This window comes from Thalassophryne amazonica, chromosome 6 (genome assembly GCF_902500255.1).
Source record: "Thalassophryne amazonica chromosome 6, fThaAma1.1, whole genome shotgun sequence".
Classification (NCBI taxonomy): Eukaryota; Metazoa; Chordata; class Actinopteri; order Batrachoidiformes; family Batrachoididae; genus Thalassophryne; species Thalassophryne amazonica.
Window position 1 is genome coordinate 91,811,066 of NC_047108.1, and position 25,772 is coordinate 91,836,837.

A 25,772-nucleotide genomic window follows, 5' to 3' on the forward strand; every position below is an offset into this window, starting at 1 on the left:
CATCTAGTGATGCTCTCAACGCATAAGAAAAAGCTCTGTATGGAGAGACACAGGAATTTTTGACTTTTTAAAGTACCATTTCTTTTTTAGAGATGAATATTGGGATATATATTTTTTTAACAAGCATGAAAGTGTTCAGGAAATTCCAGAACTCTACAAGTGTTGAAATTCTATATTTTCTAAATGTACATAGAGCACGCTACGATACATTAATATGTATATGTCACGGACATGAATGAGTGAAGCTCTTCAGCATCTCACCATGTGATTTAGGTCTGTCAGACTTTTTTTGAGTAAATGCTTCAGGGGAGCATTAGCATGGCTAAAACCTTTCAACTTCTGCAGGAGCTCTGCCCCCATACTCCTTACCTTTTTAAGCACTTTTTTTTGCCTTTCAGCTGATCCCCCTAATTACAGCCCTCTTAACCGCCTGCCACTTTAAGCATTTTTTTTTTTAAATTAGATGTAAATTAATATTCAAAGTTTTCACTAGTTGAGAGTAGGGCTGTACATATGGCCAAATTATTTCAATATTTCCATATCAATATGATATATGATATGACTATGATTTGACACAAAGTGTAGCAACAGTGAAAATTAAACATTCTTAAACAAAACAGTAATAATACCACACTCATTTTGCACTCATCATAAGGTTATAATACTGTAACCTCCAAAAGTATTGGAACACTTGGAATTTCACACATTTTAATTTGTTTATGCCATTTCAAATACAATAAATACAAAAATAAATAAATAAAGAATAAACATTTCTAAATTATCTTCCTAAATTCAAACAAAGCAAATCTCTAAAACTTGATAAAACCTTAATATAATCAGTTTTATTGCCAGTTTTCTTCAGACAAGTCAGGGGATGGAAACATGAACATTTCCAAGTCAATGAATATTAGACTTTATTTACATCAATTATGAAGAAATACAAAGGCTTCTTTCACCAAAACATGAAATCTAGGCTTTTATTTGAAATGTAGTTTCTGGCAAATTGTAGCTGAATGTTCAGGTCTTCTTTTTTTTTATTATTATTCTTTATATTTGTTTGCATCACTTTGAGCAGATAGAATCAGTTAATCAGTGAAATCACCTGGTGGAATCAGTGGCTGCAAAGAAAACCTGCAGCCTCTTGGCCCTTTCTGGAACAAGTTGCCCACCCCTACAGTCTAAATTAAAAGATGTTCCAATCATACAGAAAATTACACCACATTATTTGCCTGATCATAAAGATTCCAAAAAACATATAGTTTGGACAATCTGTGACTGAATGTTATGGAATTATGAGGTAAAAGCAGCAGTAATGGTGACAAAGGTCAGTTTCAGTTTGTACAGGGGTCAAAAGTTAAAGTTGCTCCATTAATTTTGCTCCAGCTGTATTTGTGCTGAATTTGATGCTTGTGTCACCATTTGAAGGATTGTTTCAGTTATCTGCTGCACTAATAAGCCAACAGAACCAGCTGCTGTCTGTTAGTTTAAAGATGTGTACATAAGCCAACCCAAATTAAAGGAGAAATGCTGCTTTTAACAACCTGAACCTCATTTCTGTCATAAAATACGGTCGTTTACTCACCAATATAAGTTTGGTGTGATTAGAAGTCCAGAGTTCAAACAACATGTTCAGTTCAAATCTGGAGCAAACATTTTTCTTCTTCTAAGGTGGATTAGAACTTTTTGTGGTACACAGCACAAACTACTGGACAGGAGGAACCTCGCAGTCAATGTGACTCACTGATCTGAAAATGCAGCTCTTTCAACCAGACGTGTGGTGCCGTGACATGTCAATCATCTGTATCCAATCAGATTTCAGGAGAGTCCAGTGAAACCACAGCCTCCACTCTAGTTCCACCCATGCCAGGAAGTGTTTGACATTTGAACATTTCCTGTTTCACTGTGACTGAAAAACTGGCACTTCCTGTTTGAGTGTGAGCTTGCCACTGAGTTCCCGCGAGATTCCGAGGAATCTCGTCTGTCAAACCAGGAAATGTTGACATTTGAACATTTCCTGTTTTACTGTGGATTTGAAAATTGGCACTTCCTGTTTAGGATGCCCTGTACCATGTGTGAGCTTCGCGCCGCTGCGCGACGCTTCTCATAATATATAGCAGGTATAGTGCAGGTAAACCACTGACAGATCACATCAACAGTATGTGTGCGAGAGAGCCACTGATAGATGGCTATACTGTGAATAGCTGTAGAGCGTAATATGATTTGGATGTAAGAATGGAACCTAAATCTGATTTCCAGCAGTACTATGGGCCCAGAGCTTGAGTGCTTTATCTCTGTCCCCGGTCAAACATAATGTGGTCAGCTGCTGCTTTTCTCTCTGGGTGTGGTCTCACTGACACTGGAGGAAACATTATCGCGTCTAATCTCAGCTTTGAAGTGAGTCTCATCATCTCATTACACCCGTCGTACCTGCTGCTGTCATCCGAACTTCTCGTTGACTGCGGCTTGGAATGAATGAGTGCTTTAGGTCGACGCGCCGAATGGTAGGTCAGGATGTGTAAAATTCCAGGATTGTTTTCCTTGTGTGGTTTTGTGGTTCGATTGACTGTTTGAACCCAGTCTCCTTTCTTGCGAGCCCCACTCCTCCCCTATGGTGAAAGGATTAGATGAAGAGTTCACCATGAGGGTATCAGCCAATCTGCATACAACAGGGCCACCATGGAAGGGAATAAATCAGCCCTGGTGTAAGACCAAAAAAAAAACCCCAAAGCAATATGGCTATTTGTTTGTTCTTATTTCAGCAACGCACTTGAATCATTATGGGTAAACATATTACGTGGGGAGGATGAAGAACCACCCCTGCCATCTATATTTCACTCTACATCTGTTATGTCTGGGTCTAGGGGCAGCCTGGCGGGCCACTGAGGCATCCAATAGATGGAGATCCAATCAGACTTTGGCCATCACCTTCTTTCCCCAGCTTCTTCTGCCCCACTCATCCTCAGGCTATCACAGTGGAAATGGCAGTCACTGATGGAGAATATGCTGAAATGAACAGTCTGACTATGAATACATAGTCAGAGAGTCAGGCCCATAGATATTTGGAAAGTGACACATAGTGCAGGGCAATCTACAAAGAGAGTAAACCATTTCTTTTCATTAAAATGTCATTAGAGTGCATCTTTTAGGGCCCCTTCACACATAAAACAAAGTTGGGCAAAGGACACAGTAACCAGCTGAAAATTCGCAAACAAAAAATGAAATGGGGAACCGTGAAACATTCCAGCTGCTGTCACAAGGGACACATGGTTGGACAGGCATGCATGATACCGTGGCGACGGTTTTGTGCATGCTCGTGTGCATGCACGAACACAGTGCGAGCAGCTGGAACATGTGGCATCACATTGCGCTGCTGTTATGGGGGGAACTGCACACACCAAAAAAAACCCACAATTTCTAATATTTAATCCCTCTTATCAAGCGGACATTACAAGTATGATCCTTCTGTTCCTCTGTATATGACCCATGGTCATAGATGTCAAGTCATGAAATGACATGAATGGAGCAGTGTGCTCCTATCATGTCCACATCTACTGAACCCGGTGTGTCCAGCCAGCCCCACGTGGGTGTCCAGCCCAATACGGGTGTCTTGTGGATGGCGCACTGCAAGACAGACATGCGTCATGTGGAACAGAGCTCACGTGGGTGACGTGACATTCAGATCACCTGCTGCGTACCATGATCTGACGGTCCATATCACCAAGGGCATCCTGTCAGTGTGCGTACTCTCCAGCCCAGCATACTCTCTTGCTGTCCATGTGACAGCAAGCACACACGTTGTGTGCACTGAACCGTCATTTCCAGCTGTCAATGAGTGGCTGGCTGGTGATCAGTTGAGAGGCGCCTTGCTGTGCTGTCTGCGCTCAGACATGGTTGGCCAGTCTCCATGTGATCTTGTCTGTACATAATTATCAGCATGTCATGCCTGCCCAGCCTCAGCTAACTCTGTAGCTACATCCAGACTTGCACCATTTAAACATCAAACCTGCTCTTCAGAAAACCTATGAGTGGTATGACAGAGAGTTTGTCCAGTATATATAACATCCTATGGTTGAAGCCATAGATTTATATATATATATATATATATATATGGTAAAGCCTGCCTGACGTCAACCACTGGTTTTCCATAGAGACCTGGAACAGCCGATATGAAGCCCATAACTGGGCTTTCACCACACAGCAAGCCATATTTGTTTGTAAAACAAAAATAATATAATAATAATGAATTGAAACAAAAAAACACAGCCTCCACAACAGCTAGCAGCTGCATTGAGCAGACACTGAGTTACAGTTGGACGTTTCTGTGTAGGCTCTCAGTTGTCCAGGTGGTTTCCATAGTAGAGAAGCTTGAATCTTCGACTGGACTGGGTTGCTTGACGCGAGGACGTTTCGCTTCAAATAGCAGAAGCTTCCTCAGCTAAAATTCTTGCTCTGGTAGTCTGACTTCTGTCTTGACTCTTGTAGAGAAGAATAAACAGAAGTCAAAAGCTGGAGTTCCCAGTTTACTTTAAACCGGTTAACACCTTGAGACAGAAATTAGTTCACCCTAAGGACAGGATCCCTAGTTACAAACAGAGCAATGTAGTGTATTCTATCAGATGTCAGGAAAACTGTAACAAACACTACATAGGTGAGACTAAGCATCCTTTACACAAAAGGCTATACCAGCACCGCAGAGAGGGCACCAGTGGACCTCAGACTGCAGTTCATCTCCACCTTAAAGACACTAACCACACGTTTGAGGACAAGGAAGTTAAAATCTTAGCCAGAGAAAAGAAATGGTTTGAGAGGGGTCAAGGAGGCATTCTATGTGAAACAGTTGAAACCCAGCCTTAACTGGGGAGGAGGTCTGAGACACGCTTTGTCCCCTGTTTACAATGGGTTACTCAGGTCAAAGCAGTTTCAGTCTTTTGTTCATGGTAATGAGTCATTCACGTCATCAGGAGAGTCGTCAAGGGAGCCATCAGGAGAGACGTCCGTCCATTCCCGTCCCCTAACTAGAGCACAATAGTTGCTAATTAGAGCTATTGTTTAGTCACTAGCCCAGGGGTGGCCAAGTTCGGATTGGATTCAGGTGTGGAGCAGGGAGACAACTAAGAGTGTCAGGAAGGTGGCTCTCGAGGACCGAACTTGGCCACCCCTGCACTAGCCTATAGCAGTCTGCTCTCGGTCTCTAGGAGGGGTCTGGTTAGGTTTAAAACTCCAGTTTTTGTGGCTTCTGTTTATTCTTCGCTACAAGAGTCAAGACAGAAGTCAGACTACCAGAGCAACAATTTTAGCTGAGGAAGCTTCTGCGATTTGAAGTGAAACATGCTCGCGTCAAGCAACCAAGTCCAGTCAAAGATTCAAGCTTCTCTATTACAGTTGGTCACTATGACAGGTCGAGCATCTCGGCAAAGCCACTGTCACTAACAGTGACCACGCCCTTAATCATGCATAACATTATGGCTCAAAATGTCTCAAACTAAGACATATAAAAAAACACCCCCAACAGTGAAGGAGGAAATTATTTATAGAGACCAACCCAAGGGCTAATTTAGAACTGGAAATTGTGGGGGACAAAGTGCGAGGCTTGCAGGGCAGAACCCATAGGCCGGGGGTCTGGGGGCCACTTTAGGCCCCCAGAAGCCAACGGTTTCTAGATAAGCTCAGATGCATTCTGAAAATCCAGAACAGTATTTAATGTTTTCAGAAGACCATAAAGTGGACACCATTTGACTTATGCATTGAAACTGTGGATATAAGTACTTTATTCTGAGAATAGCCACCGCTGATTTTATTAACATTCTGGTGTAAATAAGGTATCACCACATGTGTAGAACTCAAAAGAAGATAGGTTTGAGTTTTCATTAAAAAAAACAACTGCAATGTGTAAAATGTATTCATAAATATGAAAGAACAGGCTCCTAATAATTATTAACTATCGCATACTGTATTTTTTTTCTCAAGATTTGTTTTTGCAAAAGTTTGAAAAACACGATCATAAGTTTAGGATAAATTACTTATCATGAATTTAATTTCGAAGTGGCACTAATGACACACTCATACTGAACATAATTCGCTTGCATAGACTGATTTGGAGATCAAGCAATAATTGCAGATGGGCTTTCTGAGGTCCCAGATAGCTTTTCTGATTTCCTTTTCTAACTTTCAGAATTTAGTAAATTAGCTATGGTCCTTTGATACTTATGTGTAGACACTAGTCCCTAGAGGCAAATATTTTTGGTTTCAAATCTGGGCAAATGCAGCCCCAGAAAATTCCGAATGTGACAAACAAGAAACAGGTGTTGTAAACAAGTCAATTCTGCTAAAAATACACACTTGCAGAAACAAAGATACTATTCTGACATGGTTTTGCACATAAGACTGACATGGTTTTGCACATAAGACTGGCATAGCATGTTTCAAGTACACACTATTGTCAGAAGGTGGGGAGACATACCATATTCTGTCCCCCCTGGTTGAAAAGGTGGGGGGGACATTGTCCCCCTATCCCCCACCAAATTGCGCCCATGACCAAAACCGGTACTTTGTGGTATCCATGGACAAGGTCCACCTTGGAGAAGATGACCGTGCCCACCAGGTGTGCTGAAATGTCCTGGATGGGGCACGGGTAGCAGTCCACCGTCGTTGAGTCCAGTAATCCCTGCATGGGCACCACCTGCTGCCGGGTTTGGGCACCATGTGGAGGTGTGATGCCCTCAGTTCTTTGGAACAGCAGATGATGCCGAGGTGTTCTGTCCTGTCAAACTCTGCTTTGGCGATGCTGAGCTTGGCTGGGTCGAGGAGTCTTACACCAGCGGGCCTATGGTGGCAATGTGGTACTCCACTCCGTGCTTAGCAGTGGAGACAGAGAAGCTCAGCTGTGTAATTGCGGTAATTCACTGAGCAGGGGTGGAACACGTCCGCCTGCGACAACACACTGGACAGACTGACGGAATCCACGCTGCTGAGGGTGCAGCTGCAAGAGGAGAGGGTGGTGGTGTTGATCACACGGCGGTTTTTGACATCCACCAGCAGTCCATATGCGCAGAGAAAGTTCTGCGCATGTGTTGGGGGGGGGGGGGGGGGGGCACACTTACTTGACATATGTTGCTTGGTATAGCACACTCATGTTACACTTAGACAATTTTCACAGACAGCTCGAATATGGTCATCTGCACTCCACTATCATGCCGGGAGCGTGCTTAGTGCTGCCTTTTTTGGAGACAAAAAAAGAGGTGACAAAATATCACTCACATTCAAAATGCATAAGACTCACTAACTACTTGCTTTTCACTTCTCCAGCTACACTCTCTGACTATCAACAGCCAAGAAACTGAACTGAAGGACCTAGTTTGTTACCATTCCAAAGCTAGCTTCCTGGCACATAGTATGTATGTCTCTACGAAATCCCTGGCAAAAGTTACATTTTTTTCAAAGAACTGCAGGAACATTCCAAGAGCCACCCAGCAAACACATGACGTATGGTGACGTTAGGTTTTGGTCATGATATTGTCATGTCAAAACATGACATCATCATGACGCCACCTTAACACCAACAACTGATGCCATTTAATGACATCCACAATCAGTTGTCATGTGATGTCATTTGGATGTATTTTATGGATCACCCTGTGACATCCGTAAAATGACATCCAACAGACGTCATGTAAATGTTGCACGGTTGACTGGTTATTGAATGCATCAGAAACATCGCTGTGACGTTGTGGACGTCACTTTCTAGTCAACATGATGTTTATGTTGACGTTGTCATGACGTCATCATGTAGACTCCCAGCTATGTTTAGTTATGTCATCAAGTGATGTTGTATTGTGACCATTACACAACCTTCTCGCAACCAAAAATGACCTTTATAACGATAATGATATATGAAAAATTGTGGGCTCCAGGCTGTTCACAAACAAACAAACAGACAAAAAACACAAAACAGGTTTTCGTTGGCAGATGTAATCAGAGCCCAGGTTGAAAAACATCCCCTTAACAATTAATGTTAGCATTATCTGCAGTTAGCATGAGCAGACATACTTAGGCTTAGTTTTCTGGAATATGTCCTGTTAGTCATAACCATACCATTTTTGACATAATTCTGCTATAAATGGTTAAAAAATGCAGTAACTAATCCATTTAAAACAACAGAAACACAAGCCAGTTGTAGCTTACTTGATTCTATCTATTTTTTGGTTAATGTGTTACCTCAGTCTCATTGTAGTATTTCTGACTACAAACTTTATTTGCTGACTGTGAAAAGGTGTGAATATGATTTACTGATATCATACATGATTCTGATAATTAAGTATAATAAGCCACATGACAAAATATGCTGTCATCATAGTACAGTACATATGTGTGTTTGTCTGCAACATAGACTACATTATTTAAAACATGGGTATAATTATAACAAAAGTTCCCATGAAGAAGATGATGAGATTATATTACCTCCTCCAAGGAGGTTATGTTTTCGATCGTGTTTGTTGTTTGTCTGTCAGCAGGATAACTCAAAAAGTTTGAACGGATTTTGATGAAATTTTGTGGAGTGGTTGGGAATGACAAGAGGAACAAGTGATTAAATTTTAGTGGTGATCCGGATCACGATCCGGATCCCGATGCTAACGCGTTAGCATGTCTATGGCATTTTCAATGTTAAAAGTTAGCATTAAGCAGTTGCAGCTGTCATCACTTTTGGGTGCATTTGTTTTCAAATTTTAATATTTCTTAAATTTATTTTTTGTTTATATATTAATAATCTAATGATTATTATATACAATTTAGAGAAAGAGACAAAAAGAAATAGATCACTGTGCCAAGGAGGGAATCTCTTTAGGGTCAGTGACCCTATGCCTTGTTTAGAGAAGTGTTTCATAAATGTTAAAAAATTCATATATTTGCAGTTTAGTTGAATAATAAATGAATTTTTTTCTCTTGTTTTTGTCTATAAGCACATGCAATATCAATTTCAGTGCTCAGATGACAGTAGCTTCTGGGAAAGTTGCAAGTTGCAATAAACTGTGATGCCAAGCGCTAAGGATACATGCTATCCAGTCACAGCAGATGAAACTTTTTTTTACTACTGAGCAAACATCATTACCTCCGCCATGGAGGTTATTGTTAGACTTTTTTAGGTTCAGTGATTCTGAGGTTTGCACTCTCTGAGTGCTTCTAGTTGCATTTGTAATTACTTGCATAAATTTGCATTATGTGCTGACGCGGGTCAGAGAACCGAACCAGCATCTGACAAGGGCCCAGCGCTAAATAACCAGAAAGCGGTTCCAAAAACAAAACAAATTTATTTCCCTCCTGTGCAATAATTTGTGTACAACATAAATGTTCGGTTGTCTGGCGAGGTGAAGGACGGCGTGCTCTCCAGCGCCCAAATGGATCAAAGCCCGGCGCTTCTGGACTCAGATTCACCGCCGAACACCCCCCAGGTGGATACGACAAACTGACTCTGTGAAGGACGGAAAAGGTGAGGTAAGTCAACAGAGCTACAATAAATATCCTTCAAAGGCACACACTATCAGCAACACATTCAGGTCTGAATTTAAACTGTATGTAAATGAGCAGCTTCTCCCAACAGGTGGAGGATCATCAATCCGTATGCCACGACAGTGAGGAGCGAACTGCACAATTCTCATCAATGTTCAAATATACTGCGTAACAAATACCAAATTACTGTTAACACTTATTCAGACAATCATCACCTCTGATGTGTGCTGACAGCATGTGTCCCTCACCCGTCCTCCTTCACAGGCACAATGTTGTCAAACCCTGGCGCGGTCCTCAGCGTCTCACAAACGAACGTCACAAGGTCGTGTTCCCGGCATTCTGCTCGAATCACTCATGGCTTAAATGCAGAACGCCATCTTATTATCTGCTTCAGCTGAAAGTCTTTAAGTTTGCACGTGAGCATCATCCCACAGGTGCTGCAAGTCGTTAGGCTGCACGTGAACATCCTCCGCAGGTGCAGCCAGTAGTTCTGATGAAGGTGAAGGACTCTTCTGCCAGTACCTTCTCCACAGAAAAAGCCAGTTTGCATACCACCTGGAGCGCAAAGAAAAGAAAACAACACCAAAATGTCCAGCCAAACCCCCCAACACACAACATTGCATTACATAATGAAAACAGCACTTCTTGAAACTACAACTTGTTTGTTGAAATACATGGGGGGTAAACAATTATTTATTAAAATTACAAAATAAGAAAAACAGTACAGTTGTTTGCATTTGTCGTTGCTCTTGGTTTTTGGATTGAACACAAATTTTGCCTTAAAAATTGTGGCATGCATATTGATTTTCAACCTTTTTCAGTTAACTTTCATACTAACATGCCAGTTCTTTCATTTTCAATACAGCTGAAACCAGAATTGTCTGGGAACATCAAGATATTTTCCAATTAAAGCATTAATTAGTTTAATTAATTAGCTAGTGGCACAAGTAGCGGTGTTTAATTTATCACTATTATTATGCAGGGAGATTAGGTACCTCCAACGTCTCATTTTCAATTTCTGGATTTATAGATGCCATTAATCAAACAAGCAGTTGGGTCCTTGGTGGCCACCAGACCAAGGGTTTGGAAATGAAAGAAACTGACAAACAACCTCAATTCAAGTAGATATACTGTAACTGCAAAACTGTACATACACTCAACGGATACTTTATTAGGTACACCTGTTCAAATGCTTGTTAACACAAATAACTAATCAGCCAATCATATGGCAGCAATTCAACACATTTAGGCGTCTAGACATGGAGAAGACGACTTGCTGAAGTTCAATCAGAGCATCAGAATGGGGAAAAAAGGGGATTTATGTGACTTTGAATGTGGCCTGGTTGTTGGTGCCAGACGGGCTGGTCTGAGTATTTCAGGAACTGCTGATCTATGGCTATTTTCACGCACAACCATCTCTAGGGTTTGTATAGAATGGTCTGAAAAAGAGAAGATATCCAGTGAGCAGCAGCTGTGTGGATGAAAATGCTTCTTGATGTCAGAGGTCACAGGAGAATGGGCAGGACTGGTTGAATGGGCGACTGTGTGATGCCATCGTGTCAGTATTGACTAACATCTTTGAAGAATGTTTCTTACACCTTGTTGAATCTTTGCATGAAGAATTAAGGCAGTTCTGAAGGCAAAAGGGGGTCCAACTCGGTGTATCTAATAAAGTGGCCAGTGAGTGCATTTTGAGAGAGTAAAAGTAAGTTAACTAACCAAAAAGTTAGCTTTGATAACCGCTAATCGCTTACTGAAAAGTTAACTTTTATAATGCTAAACTGATAAACCACTAAAAAAATTGGCTGAAGTTAAGCTAACTGCTAACTTTAGTGTTGACTCAGTACACTACCAGCTACTGATAAACCAGTTTCGAGGTTAAGCATTGCAAGGGCTGCTGGGTAAATTCAAAGGCGATGAAAAACAGAAAACAAGCAACTAGCCAGCGTTGTTTCTTTATGAACCTGGCCCACTGGTTCCATATTAAGAAAAACATGTCATTTACTTCCTACATGCAATGACACAGACAGTGGGCAGGAGACATGAAACGCAATGCACTTTTCACTCATGGTTTCATTTGTAAACAAAACTAATTCTGGACAGTTTATTGACATTAATGGCAACGCTGTCATTTTTACAAAGTGAAAATATTGGACATATCTTTTAAAGTAATGCGCTAATTCTGAAGGTTTCAGCATTAACAGGCACACACATCAAAAGGCATTATGGGAAATGACTGAGTCTCCTCTCTTCACTTCCTGCCCCCCCCCAGTCAAATGCAGAGAACACTGCCATCTGCTGGATGGGAGTATTGTAACAGCTGTTAATCAAACATAACTGTTTATTCTCTGATTTAGCAAATAAATAGTGTATCTGCTAGGCTAGTACACCCTAGTCTGTTCTTGCCATTCATTCACTTGTTTTATTATGTTTCACACCCAGAGTTGGCAAATGAAATTTGTTAATAATGAGACTAGTTTTATGATGTACTCACATATATGGCGGTATCATCTCTCATGGCAACTGTGCCTGTACCTGTTTGTGTGAATATATAAATAAAATGATTGATTAATTGATTGATTGAATATGTATTAGCCAAGCGTGTAGCCAGAGGGAAACAAAAATCCATGCAGACAGACTTCATATGAGATGATGCTTAGTGAGTTTAATGATAAAGATCCAGTGCGAGAGAAAAGCTGTTCAATCATTGCAAGGCTGGATTTCAAGCAGAGCAAATCCTGAGCCTCCCAGGGGCTCCAGAGGCCCCCGTGCTCACCGCTGTGCTAACCGCTTTCTGCTAATTTGATTAACTGCTAAGTTGTCTATATTGTGGAGGAGCCCTGAGTCAAAAGCTACATAATCTACCCAGTAACATTATTTCAAGAATAAATTTACAAAATAGATTTCTGTTTAATCAAATTAACAAAAATTGAGTTCATGTGTGGCCCAGCAGGTTCTTCATTATTGTTTTTATTTTTTTTCTATCCTGTTTCACTCAAATGTGTCATCACTAAAGTTTTTTTTCCTCTCGTTTCCACATGATTGAAGTACTATAAGGAACGTTACTGACCTGCAACACTCGGCTGGAAATCGTAAATAAGATGCAGCTCAGAATCAATACTAGATGGAAATTACCAACATGTGCGAATCCATGCGAGGTCAAAATTCAGCACAGGGCAAATCCAACAGTTCTACAAGTTGTACGAATCAATTAATTGTGATTTCTGTCAATCATTGGTATAGGACATAAAAGAATATCACTAGAACGTTGTTGTTAAGTTATTCATAAATAAGTATGCCAGCGTGCTATCGAGACGTGCACAAAGCAGATTTGATGCAGTGGAGCATGTTCGTGTTGCTCTGACAGATCAATCCATAAGGAGGAGATGCAGTCTGCTGTTGATTCATTGACCTGTTGTGCCAAGCACGGGTCACCTCCTCCTGCTCCACATCCAGCTGTGACCTCCTGCACTGATTGCTTCTTGATTTTTACCTCCACGTTTCCTATTTTATTGTGGCCAGCCCCTGAAATAGATAGAAAATGTCACTGAACATGTTTTAGTATGTGTGCTTTGCACATAGCACACTAGACAAGGCTTGCACAAAGTTGGCCTGCGGGGTTTTGTTGTACTATACTTCCACATCTACTTCTCTATTGATTTACCATGACATTGTTTTAAAGACATTTTGAATCACAAACTGGTAAACATATGTTGTGATCATTGCAACAGGTACGGGAGCAAGCACAGGTGCTGGGTGTTGTACCATCCACCACAGTATAGAAACAACCCTAGGCCCTGGATGGAACCACAGAGCCGTATATATGAGTATTAGAGTCCACACTCCCAATGCTGCCTACTAAATGTGAATGCCCCTTCATGAACAGTGACATCATGACATCTCCTAACCGGGCAAAATATTGACTGCAGACATGAAGGCACAATTTCATACAATCCAGACTGGGCACACAAGTGCATTAATTATTCCACATGGTCCACAATAATTAAATCCAATTTGTATACTGAATAAATTCAGCTTTCAGATTTCAGACATAACACTTTACACCAGTTTATCGCCCAAAAGTCACAGAAAAAAGTAACAACTGCTTAATTATGGAATGAAATGTTGGTCCCCCTTCTTCCTCTGTTTGTGGCATTGCCAACATGCATAGCTTATCCAGCATTTTTGCATCTGTTTCTTGATGAGACTCATTGAGCGTCAGTGCTCGCTGCCCACTGAGTTGCCCTAATCTAAAATGGCGACCAACCGCTTGCCGGGACACGTCTCAGTGCGACTGGAGACTCTAGTACTCTTATATAAGACTCTGTAGCGGGAATCCACTCAGGCGGATAACCAGTCCATCACAACTTCTTCAAAGGAACCATTTGTCCTCAACAGCCAGGTGAAACATGGGCATCTCCTTGGCCTTGTTCATCCACTGGGTCCTCAACACAGAGGCACCTACATGGTGTTTCATCTACAGAGAAAACGAATCACATGGCCAAAATGTTGTAGCTGATGTTCCCTCACAATGCAAGAGATACCCCTCATCTGAGTCTCTCTAAGTAACCGCTCTTATGAAACAGTCATTCCAGTGCTACCCAAGAGCCTCTGAAGACCTGGTACCAAAGGTATCCAGTTGTTGCCTGAGATCACTGGTTATTTCCAAATCTTACAACTATATAGTAACACAGGAAGTATCAGCACCCCAAAAGACTAAGACCATCTTTCATCTCTAGTGACACTGGCATTGCCAAACAGCTCTGGCCAGTGTCTTCATGACTCTGTACGATCTTACCAGGTGTCTGTTGTCAGAGGCAGAGGACCCAGAGATGTGAATGTTAGATGTGAATGTTACTGCTGAGGTAAGTGTGTGTCTCGAGAAGTTGTCTACATTTTCACCATAGGCAGATATGCTTGTGGGACAAAATGTCCTTTCTTTAAGTCCATATAGGGATGAAACCTGCCTCCCAGATTGAAAAAAAAAAGATTGTTTGCTATTTTTATTTATTTTATTTAACCTGTATGTAACCAGGAATAATCCCATTGAGATTGAGAATCTCTTTTGCAAGAGAGTACTGGCCAAGAGAGCAGCACAGTAATTCCACATAAAGTACACACTTGAAATAACAACAAAACAAACATAAAAACAGTTAAACAATTTAGGAAATCACATCATTACATTATATCACCAGCTGCGTTCAGTAAGAGGACATGTGTTGTGTGGGCCGCCAGAAGAGGAGGTACTACTGGCCCACCACCAGAGGGGCCCTGCCTGAAGTGCGGGCTTCAGGCACGAGAGGGCGCTGCCCGCCACGGACACAGCCGGGGGTGACAGCTGTCACTCATTATCTCTTGACAGCTGTCACCCATTCTACTCTACAGCATCTCACTCCATAAAGACCAGACGTCATCTCCACCTCGTTGCCGAGATATCATACTTCTATGGAGGTAACTGTCTCTGCCTGTATTAATTGATTCTAAGAGCTATTGTTTTGCAGCTGTCAACACAGAGGACCGGCGTGGGTCTCGCGACTGTTTCGTCCTACGTCCGTCAGATAAGTGGTTAAACAGACGCTGCACGAGTGTGGTGTTAGAGGTGGAGGTGGCATTCCCACCGTTTGTTGTTACGGGGTGTACACACACCCACACTTGACTGTCTTTGTTCTTCGCCAGCAGTACCAGATCCGACAGTCGGGGACGGTGATCACCTGGGAATTCAGGACTTGGCGGCTCCAGTATTCACCAGGTTCCGGTGGGCGGCGGAAATCGTGTGGTTCCGGCTCTTCTCAGGACAGACGTCTTCTATCCTCGAGCCTGCCCACACGTCACCTTTGTGGATTGACTGTTATCAGATTCTGAGATTGTCTGTGTATTTGTTGTGCACCTTCACAACATTAAATTGTTACTTTTTGGCTCATCTATTGACCGTTCATTTGCGCCCCCTGTGGTGGTCCCGAGTCACTACACTTTCACCAACAGGATATCTCGGCCAGCGTCATGGATCCCGAGGGCGTCATCCATCTGTTGGACAGCCAATGGAAGAGCAGGGTGCACAGGCCGTCTGCAGGAGGCGTGCTCGGTGAGTTGCAGCAAATCCTCACCGCCTTTACCGCTCGGCTGGATTTGATGTCCGAGCAAAACGTCATCCTTAATCGCAGGATGGAGGCTCTCACCGCACAGGTGGAAGCGCGCAATCAGAGCGCTGCTGCGGCTCCTCCTCCTGCCGACCCGGTAGCCGGGTATTAACATTCCACTGGTCGTTCAACAAACCCCCCCACCATCCCCTGAAGCATACATAAGTCCCCCTGAGCCGTACGGGGGTTGTGTGGAGACGTGTGCGGACTTTCTGATGCAGTGTTCGCTCGTCTTTGCACAACGACCCGTGATGTACGCGTCTGACGCCAGCAAGGTGGCTTATGTTATTAATTGGCTTCGGGGTAGGCACGCGCCTGGCTACGGCGCTCTGGGAACAGAACTCACGGTTGTTATCAGCATACACTGGGTTTGTGGGGGAGTTCAGAACAGTGTTTGAACACCCTAACGGAGGAGAGACCGCTTCAACAATGCTGCTCGTCAATGCGACAGAGGCGCCGGTGCGCAGCCGAATATGCAGTCGACTTCCATATCGCGGCTGCAAGGTCCGGCTGGAAATAACGTGCGCTCCGCGCCGCCTTCATAAACGGACTGTCATCGGTCCTGAAGGAGCATCTGGTAGCTAAGGAGGAACCGCGGGATTTAGATGGGCTTATAGATCTCGTTATAACGGTTAGACAATCGGTTGGAGGAACCGCCGTCGGGAGCGAGGCGAAGGATGTGGCCGGATACGCGCCGTCCCTCTCCCTTCCGGGTTCGAAAAGGGGCTGCCCTCCCCACGCTCCACAGCCGCAGCACTCCGTGGGGCAACAGCTCCCCCTGCTGACGTTGTTAGGGAAACGCACAAGGTCAAAATGAGGAGGCTGGTCCGCGGGAGTGTTTTCTCTGCAGCTCAAAGGAGCACATACAGAAAAAACTGCCCCAAACGGCCACAACAACAACCGCCCTTAGAGACTGGGTTAAGGGGGGGTCAAAACATTCACGTGGGACACACACAGATTGCCACACGACTCCCAGTTACAATCCTGAGCGGGGATTTAACCCTTCAAGCCCCAGCACATTGGTGGACACGGGGTCAGAAGGGAATTTGCTAGACAGCAGATGGGCAAGGGAGGTAGGGCTCCCTCTGGTGGCGCTTCCTTCGCCATTGCAGGTGCGGGCACTAGATGGCACCCTCCTCCCTTTAATCACACACAGACACCACCAGTAACTCTGGTGGTGTCTGGAAACCATCGGGAGGAGATTGAGTTTTTTGTAACTCCTACCTCCCGCGTGATTTTGGGCTTCCCATGGATGTTGAAGCACAATCCCCCGGATTGATTGGCCGTCTGGGGTGGTGGTTCAGTGGAGCGAAACCTGCCATCGGGTGTGTTTAGGATCCTCGGTTCCTCCCGGTTTACAGGCTAAGGAGGAGGTCAAAGTCCCTCCCAATCTGACGGCACTCCCGGTTGAGCACCACAATCTTGCTGACGTCTTCAGCAAGGATCTGGCACTCACCCTTCCTCCGCACCATCCGTACGATTGGTGCCATTGATTTGGTTCCAGGCGCTGAGTTCCCGTCCAGCAGGCTGTACAACCTCTCACGACCTGAGCGCGAATCAATGGAGACCTACATCCGGGACTCATTAGCTGCCGGGCTGATCCGGAACTCCACCTCCCTGATGGGGGCAGGTTTCTTTTTGTGGGCAAGAAAGATGGCGGACTCCGTCCATGCATTGATTACAGGGGCTGAATGAGATTACGGTTCGCAACCGATACCCGTTGCCATTGTTGGATTCCGTGTTCACCCCCCTGCATGGAGCCAAAATCTTTACTAAGCTGGATCTTAGAAATGCGTATCACCTGGTTCGGATCCGGAAGGGAGACGAATGGAAGACGGCATTTAACACCCCTTTAGGTCACTTTGAGTACCTGGTCATGCCGTTCGGCCTCACCAATGCCCCCGCGACGTTCCTTGGTTAACGACGTCTTGCGGGACTTCCTGCACCGATTCGTCTTCGTATATCTGGACGATATTCTCATCTTTTCTCCGGATCCTGAGACCCATGTCCAGCATGTACGTCAGGTCCTGCAGCGGTTGATAGAGAACCGACTGTTTGTGAAGGGCGAGAAGTGCGAGTTTCACCGCATGTCTTTGTCCTTCCTGGGGTTTATCATCTCCTCTAACTCCGTCGCCCCTGATCCGGCCAAGGTTGCGGCGGTGAGAGATTGGCCCCACCAACAAGCCGTAGGAAGCTGCAACAGTTCCTCGGCTTCGCTAATTTCTATAGGAGGTTCATTAAGGGCTACAGTCAGGTAGTTAGCCCCCTGACAGCCCTGACCTCTCCAAAAGTCCCCTTCACCTGGTCGGATCGGTGCGAAGCCGCGTTCAAGGAGTTGAAACGACGGTTTCTCTACTGCGCCAGTTTTGGTGCAGCCCGACCCTAGCCGCCAGTTCGTGGTTGAAGTGGACGCCTCTGACTCAGGGATAGGAGCCGTGCTATCCCAGAGCGGAGAGACTGATAAGGTTCTTCACCCGTGTGCCTACTTTTCACGCAGGTTGACCCCGGCTGAACGGAACTATGACATCGGCAATCGAGAACTCCTTGCGGTGAAAGAGGCTCTTGAGGAGTGGAGACACCTGTTGGGGGGAGCGTCTGTGCTGTTCACGGTTTTCACTGACCATCGGAACCTGGAGTATATCAGGACCACCAAGCGGCTGAACCCCAGGCAAGCCCGCTGGTCACTGTTCTTCGGGCGTTTTGACTTCCGGATCACCTATTGCCCCGGGACCAAGAACCAGAGGTCGGATGCCTTGTCCCGGGTACACGAAGAGGAGGTCAAAACTGCACTGTCAGATCTACCGGAGCCCATCCTGCCTGAGTCCACTATCGTGGCCACCCTCACCTGGGACGTGGAGAAGATCGTCCGGGAGGCCCTGGCACGGAGCCTGGACCCCGGAACTGGTCCGAAGAACCGTTTGTACGTCCCACCAGAGGCCAGAGCTGCAGTCTTGGACTTCTGTCACGGTTCCAAGCTCTCCTGTCATCCAGGGGTGCGAAGGACCGTGGCAGTTGTCCGGCAGCGCTTCTGGTGGGCGTCCATGGAGGCCGACGTCCGGGAGTACATCCAGGCCTGCACCACCTGTGCCAGGGGCAAGGCAGACCATAAAAGGTCCAAGGACTTCTCCAGCCGCTACCTGTGCCTCATCGCCCCTGGTCCCACATCGACCTGGATTTCGTCACGGGCCTCCCGCCGTCCCAGGGCAACACCACCATCTTCACAATAGTGGACCGATTCTCCAAGGCGGCCCACTTCGTGGCCCTCCCGAAGCTCCCAACAGCCCAGGAGACAGCAGACCTCCTGGTCCACCGCGTCGTCCGTCTGCATGGGATACCCACCGACATCATCTCTGATCGTGATCTCCAGTTCTCCTCACACGTCTGGAGGAGCTTCTGCCCGGAACTGGGGGCTACTGTGAGCCTCTCGTCCGGGTATCACCCGCAGACCAATGGACAGGCAGAACGGGCCAATCAGGAATTGGAGCAAGCCCTGCGCTGTGTGACGTCCGCACACCCGACGGCCTGGAGTAAACATCTGGCCTGGATCGAGTATGCGCATAACAGCCAGGTGTCCTCTGCCACCGGCCTCTCCCCATTTGAGGTGTGTTTGGGGTATCAGCCCCCGTTGTTTCCCGTGGTGGAGGGAGAGGTCGGTGTGCCCTTGGTCCAGGCCCACCTGCGGAAGTACCGTCGGGTGTGGCGCTTCGCCCGTTCTGCCTTGTTGAAGGCCCGGATGAGGGCGAAGACCCATGCAGACCGCCGGCGATCCCCGGCCCCTGCTTACTAGCCCGGGCAGGAGGTGTGGCTATCCACGAAGGACATCCCCCTCCAGGTGGACTCCCCGAAACTCAAGGACAGATATATCGGACCATACAAGATCCTCAAAGTCCTCAGTCCTGCCGCAGTGAAGCTCCAACTCCCGGCTTCACTGCGGATCCACCCGGTCTTTCATGTTTCAAGGATCAAACCTCACCACATCTCACCCCTCTGTGCTCCCGGACCGGCGCCGCCTCCTGCTCGGATCATCGAGGGGGAGCCGGCTTAGACGGTGCGCCGGCTCCTGGACGTCCGTCGGATGGGCCGGGGGTTCCAGTATTTGGTGGACTAGGAGGGGTATGGACCCGAAGAACGCTCCTGGGTGAAGAGGAGCTTCATCCTGGATCCGGCCCTCCTGGCCAACTTCAACCACCGTCACCCGAACAAGCCTGGTCGGGCGCCAAGAGGCGCCCGTTGAGGCGGGGTTCCTGTTGTGTGGACCGCCAGAAGAGGAGGTACTGCTGGCCCACCACCAGAAGGCGCCCTGCCTGAAGTGCGGGCTTCAGGCACGAGAGGGCGCTGCCGCCACGGACACAGCCGGGGGTGACAGCTGTCACTCATTATCTCTTGACAGCTGTCACCCATCTACTCTACAGCATCTCACTCCATAAAGACCAGACGTCATCTCCACCTTGTTGCCGAGATATCGTACTTCTATGGAGGTAACTGTCTCTGCCTGTATTAATTGATTCTAAGAGCTATTGTTTTGCAGCTGTCAACCAGAGGACCGGCGTGGGTCGCGACTGTTTCGTCCTACGTCCGTCAGATAAGTGGTTAAACAGACGCTGCACGAGTGTTTGTTAGAGGTGGAGGTGGCATTCCCACCGTTGTTCCCAGACGTCTTCTATCCTCGAGCCTGCCCACACGTCACCTTTGTGGATTGACTGTTATCAGATTCTGAGATTGTCTGTGTATTCGTTGTGCACCTTCACAACATTAAATTGTTACTTTTTGGCTCATCTATTGACAGTGATGGGAATAACGGCGTTGAAATAAACGGCGTTACTAACGCCGTTACTTTTTTCAGTAACGATTAATCTAACTAATTACTCTGACTGTCACTATAATGCCGTTACCACTACCGACACCCCGTTACTGCACGTTACTGAAGCCGCTCAATAATCTTTTTTTTTTTTTTTACTTCACGCATACAGACACTGGACTCTCAGGCGCAAGTGTGTGTGTCTTGTCAGTGTGTGCGTGTGTGTGTGAGTGACAAAGGAGGGGAGGGTGAGATAACCGCCTAAGCAATCATGATTGGCTAAGGTATAGTAAGATTACGTCTTCAGCCAATCAGAGAAACTAGGTGGGTGGGTGTTTAGAGCACATGCATAGTGGAGGGTGTTTACAACGCATAGCGAGAGATGGCGAGTGAGGAGGATTCAAGTGTGAAGACAGCGTTTGCCAGATGGAAATACAGACACTACTTTAACCACGTTGAGGTCAAAGGTAAAAATGTACACGTCGAGTGTACATTATGTCCCCAAGCAAAAACTTTGTCCACGTCTTGTGTAAGCAACTCCAACCTACTGAAACACCTGTCGACGGCTCACGCTTCCGCTAAACTAGTGGCCCAAGAAGACCAAGACACAGGTAGCAGGGCTGGTGTTAACGTGGGGTCCGCTAACAAAGGGCACGGTGAAGGACCCTCACTGTGTAAGCAGCAAAAGCTTGATTTTTGTGCTTCAGCTCCCCAAAAACTAACGCAGACAGAGCTCTATGACTTGATAGGGAGATATATTGTGGAGAACATGCTGCCGATGTCAACAGTGGAGTCAGACTCCTTCAGGGCTCTGATAGGGAAAATACCGAGAAAAGGAGGCGTCGGCCCGCCTTGTAGAAAGACATTTTCGAAATACATTGATGCCGAATATGTTAAAATGAATGCTGAGCTCAAAAAAGAATTTGAACAGCTGGAATATTTGGCAACTACTGCAGACATATGGACTGCACACAATAAAAGCTACCTTGGCGTAACTGCACACTGGATACATCCACCAACAAACATGGAACGAAAAAAAGCTGCCCTGGCATGCCGACGGTTTAAGGGCCGTCATACACACGAGAGCATCGCCACAGAGCTTGACAACATCCACTCGTCATATGGCATTTCGCACAAAATAACAGCAACTGTCACTGACAATGGCTCAAATTTCATTAAGGCTTTTAAGAGGTATCAGTCAGTCGAGGAGGATGACTCTGGGGATGAGGAAGATGATGAGGTGACTTTTGTTGACATGAATGATGTCTTGCAAAGCCGTGTTGATGAGGATGACGATGTGATTAATTTACCACCACACTACAGGTGTGCATCACACCACACTGAACCTTGTGTCTTGTTCTGACATTGAGAAGTGGATTCTCTCCAGACCAGAGAAGGCAGTTTACAGGAGTGCAACTGCAAAATGCACAGCCTTGTGGAATAAGGCCAGCCGTTCCACAGTGGCTGCAGAGACTGTAGAGGATGTGGTTGCAAAGAAGCTGATAGTGCCTTGCAGTACCAGATGGAATTATTTTTATGAAGCCTTAGCTAGGATCTGTGAGATTCCCATAGTCGATCTCAACACCATCTCATCCAAGTTCGGCTTGAAAGCAATCACAGAAAAAGAGCATCAGCTCCTGAAGGAATATTGCATTGCGATGAAGCCGCTGACAGTCGCCCTAGATATCCTCCAGGGACAGGACAGCTGCTACCACGGCATGCTGCTACCTACCCTGGAGACCTTGATGATGAAAACCCTTGAGCTGAAGAGTGGACTCCAAATACTTGTGGACCTTCCAGAGGCAATTGTCGAGGTAAGAACTACATTTCTGTCTAATACATCCATACGTTGTGAAAATGAATAATATAGAGTATATATTGTACTCATAATGTGTGTGTGTGTGTGTGTGTTTGTATAGACAGTCAGTCATATGTTCTTTGCTTTATGTCATTTCAGGCGATAAAAACAAGATTTACAGAGGTGCTGGAGAGCGACAGTGCTCTCCTGGCTGCTGTGACTCTGCCCAGGTTCAAGTTACGTTGGCTGCGAACACAAGAAAGAAAGGACAAGGCCAAAGCAGAGCTGCTGGCGGTATGTCGTGCAAGTCTAAGAAATGAAGACCAGCAAAAAGGTACAAGCACCACCACACCCACATGTACCAGCTCAACTGTTGAGGATGCGTTCTTCTCCTTTGATGATGAGGACGACACTTCTGCTACTGCGGAAAGTCAAGTCGCAGATTATTTGAAATCAGGAGCCCAAGGGATGGACTCACTTCATGGATTTCCTCTTATAAAGAGAATTTCCCTGAAGTATAATGCTGCCACTCCATCCAGTGCTCCAGTGGAGAGACTGTTTAGCCTGGGGAAGCTGGTCTTCACCCCAAAGAGGAACAGACTCTCTGACCTCAAATTTGAGAAGCTGCTTCTCCTACGATACAACCACTGGTTTAAGGGCTAAAATGTTGAGATGACTGGGTTGGGTGGATGGATGGAGAGAGGAATGCATGCATGTTTAGAGTTGGATTTAACAAATGCATGAACATTTTCAGTTCAATTTAAAAAGCACTCCTGTTAAGCTATTTACTTTCTTTAAGAAACAAAATTGAAGCACTTTATGTCCATCTGTTGGCTATAGTTGTGTACTAATTCTGGTAAGTTAGAGTTGCGGTAAATGAAAACCTTTGTGCAGGTCTTTGCTGTTGGTGAGACGACTGGGTTGGCTGGTTGGATAAATGATTGCGTACATGCAAGATGAATGAATGCATGTTATGGACTTTAAGTTGGATTTAACAAATCCATATACATTTTCAATGTTTTTAAAAAGAAAAGTACACAATTTAACAGAGGCTCATTTAAACTGAATTGAAAATGTATATGGATTTGTTAAATCCAACTTAAAGTCCATAACATGCATTCATTCATCTTGCATGTACGCAATCATTTATCCAACCAGCCAACCCAGTCGTCTCACCAACAGCAAAGACCTGCACAAAGGTTTTCATTTACCGCAACTCTAACTTACCAGAATTAGTACACAACTATAGCCAACAGATGGACATAAAGTGCTTCAATTTTGTTTCTTAAAGAAAGTAAATAGCTTAACAGGAGTGCTTTTTAAATTGAACTGAAAATGTTCATGCATTTGTTAAATCCAACTCTAAACATGCATGCATTCTCTCTCCATCCATCCACCCAACCCAGTCATCTCAACATTTTAGCCCTTAAACCAGTGGTTGTATCGTAGGAGAAGCAGCTTCTCAAATTTGAGGTCAGAGAGTCTGTTCCTCTTTGGGGTGAAGACCAGCTTCCCCAGGCTAAACAGTCTCTCCACTGGAGCACTGGATGGAGTGGCAGCATTATACTTCAGGGAAATTCTCTTTATAAGAGGAAATCCATGAAGTGAGTCCATCCCTTGGGCTCCTGATTTCAAATAATCTGCGACTTGACTTTCCGCAGTAGCAGAAGTGTCGTCCTCATCATCAAAGGAGAAGAACGCATCCTCAACAGTTGAGCTGGTACATGTGGGTGTGGTGGTGCTTGTACCTTTTTGCTGGTCTTCATTTCTTAGACTTGCACGACATACCGCCAGCAGCTCTGCTTTGGCCTTGTCCTTTCTTTCTTGTGTTCGCAGCCAACGTAACTTGAACCTGGCAGAGTCACAGCAGCCAGGAGAGCACTGTCGCTCTCCAGCACCTCTGTAAATCTTGTTTTTATCGCCTGAAATGACATAAAGCAAAGAACATATGACTGACTGTCTATACAAACACACACACACACACACACATTATGAGTACAATATATACTCTATATTATTCATTTTCACAACGTATGGATGTATTAGACAGAAATGTAGTTCTTACCTCGACAATTGCCTCTGGAAGGTCCACAAGTATTTGGAGTCCACTCTTCAGCTCAAGGGTTTTCATCATCAAGGTCTCCAGGGTAGGTAGCAGCATGCCGTGGTAGCAGCTGTCCTGTCCCTGGAGGATATCTAGGGCGACTGTCAGCGGCTTCATCGCAATGCAATATTCCTTCAGGAGCTGATGCTCTTTTTCTGTGATTGCTTTCAAGCCGAACTTGGATGAGATGGTGTTGAGATCGACTATGGGAATCTCACAGATCCTAGCTAAGGCTTCATAAAAATAATTCCATCTGGTACTGCAAGGCACTATCAGCTTCTTTGCAACCACATCCTCTACAGTCTCTGCAGCCACTGTGGAACGGCTGGCCTTATTCCACAAGGCTGTGCATTTTGCAGTTGCACTCCTGTAAACTGCCTTCTCTGGTCTGGAGAGAATCCACTTCTCAATGTCAGAACAAGACACAAGGTTCAGTGTGTGTGATGCACACCTGTAGTGTGGTGGTAAATTAATCACATCGTCATCCTCATCAACACGGCTTTGCAAGACATCATTCATGTCAACAAAAGTCACCTCATCATCTTCCTCATCCCCAGAGTCATCCTCCTCGACTGACTGATACCTCTTAAAAGCCTTAATGAAATTTGAGCCATTGTCAGTGACAGTTGCTGTTATTTTGTGCGAAATGCCATATGACGAGTGGATGTTGTCAAGCTCTGTGGCGATACTCTCGTGTGTATGACGGCCCTTAAACCGTCGGCATGCCAGGGCAGCTTTTTTTCGTTCCATGTTTGTTGGTGGATGTATCCAGTGTGCAGTTACGCCAAGGTAGCTTTTATTGTGTGCAGTCCATATGTCTGCAGTAGTTGCCAAATATTCCAGCTGTTCAAATTCTTTTTGAGCTCAGCATTCATTTTAACATATTCGGCATCAATGTATTTCGAAAATGTCTTTCTACAAGGCGGGCCGACGCCTCCTTTTCTCGGTATTTTCCCTATCAGAGCCCTGAAGGAGTCTGACTCCACTGTTGACATCGGCAGCATGTTCTCCACAATATATCTCCCTATCAAGTCATAGAGCTCTGTCTGCGTTAGTTTTTGGGGAGCTGAAGCACAAAAATCAAGCTTTTGCTGCTTACACAGTGAGGGTCCTTCACCGTGCCCTTTGTTAGCGGACCCCACGTTAACACCAGCCCTGCTACCTGTGTCTTGGTCTTCTTGGGCCACTAGTTTAGCGGAAGCATGAGCCGTCGACAGGTGTTTCAGTAGGTTGGAGTTGCTTACACAAGACGTGGACAAAGTTTTTGCTTGGGGACATAATGTACACTCGACGTGTACATTTTTACCTTTGACCTCAACGTGGTTAAAGTAGTGTCTGTATTTCCATCTGGCAAACGCTGTCTTCACACTTGAATCCTCCTCACTCGCCATCTCTCGCTATGCGTTGTAAACACCCTCCACTATGCATGCG

At 45.4% G+C, this 25,772-nt stretch overlaps 2 long non-coding RNA genes across 3 annotated transcripts; one reads left to right on the forward strand and one right to left on the reverse strand.

Moving 5' to 3' along the window:
- Positions 1–1,372: 1,372 nt before the first annotated feature.
- Positions 1,373–20,593, reverse strand: LOC117512655. 2 transcript variants are annotated; one of them, XR_004561350.1, is made up of 3 exons: positions 20,426–20,593; positions 4,262–4,264; positions 1,373–1,383 (listed from the first exon to the last, which is right to left on the reverse strand). It is a non-coding gene; the product is annotated as an uncharacterized LOC117512655 (long non-coding RNA). The 2 variants fall into 2 exon arrangements; XR_004561351.1 differs by lacking the exons at positions 1,373–1,383; positions 4,262–4,264 and adding exons at positions 9,096–9,106; positions 17,913–17,916.
- LOC117512654 lies at positions 1,577–23,243 on the forward strand. Its single transcript, XR_004561349.1, has 3 exons — positions 1,577–1,590; positions 14,937–14,961; positions 23,132–23,243. It is a non-coding gene; the product is annotated as an uncharacterized LOC117512654 (long non-coding RNA).
- The last annotated feature ends 2,529 nt before the right edge of the window (positions 23,244–25,772 follow it).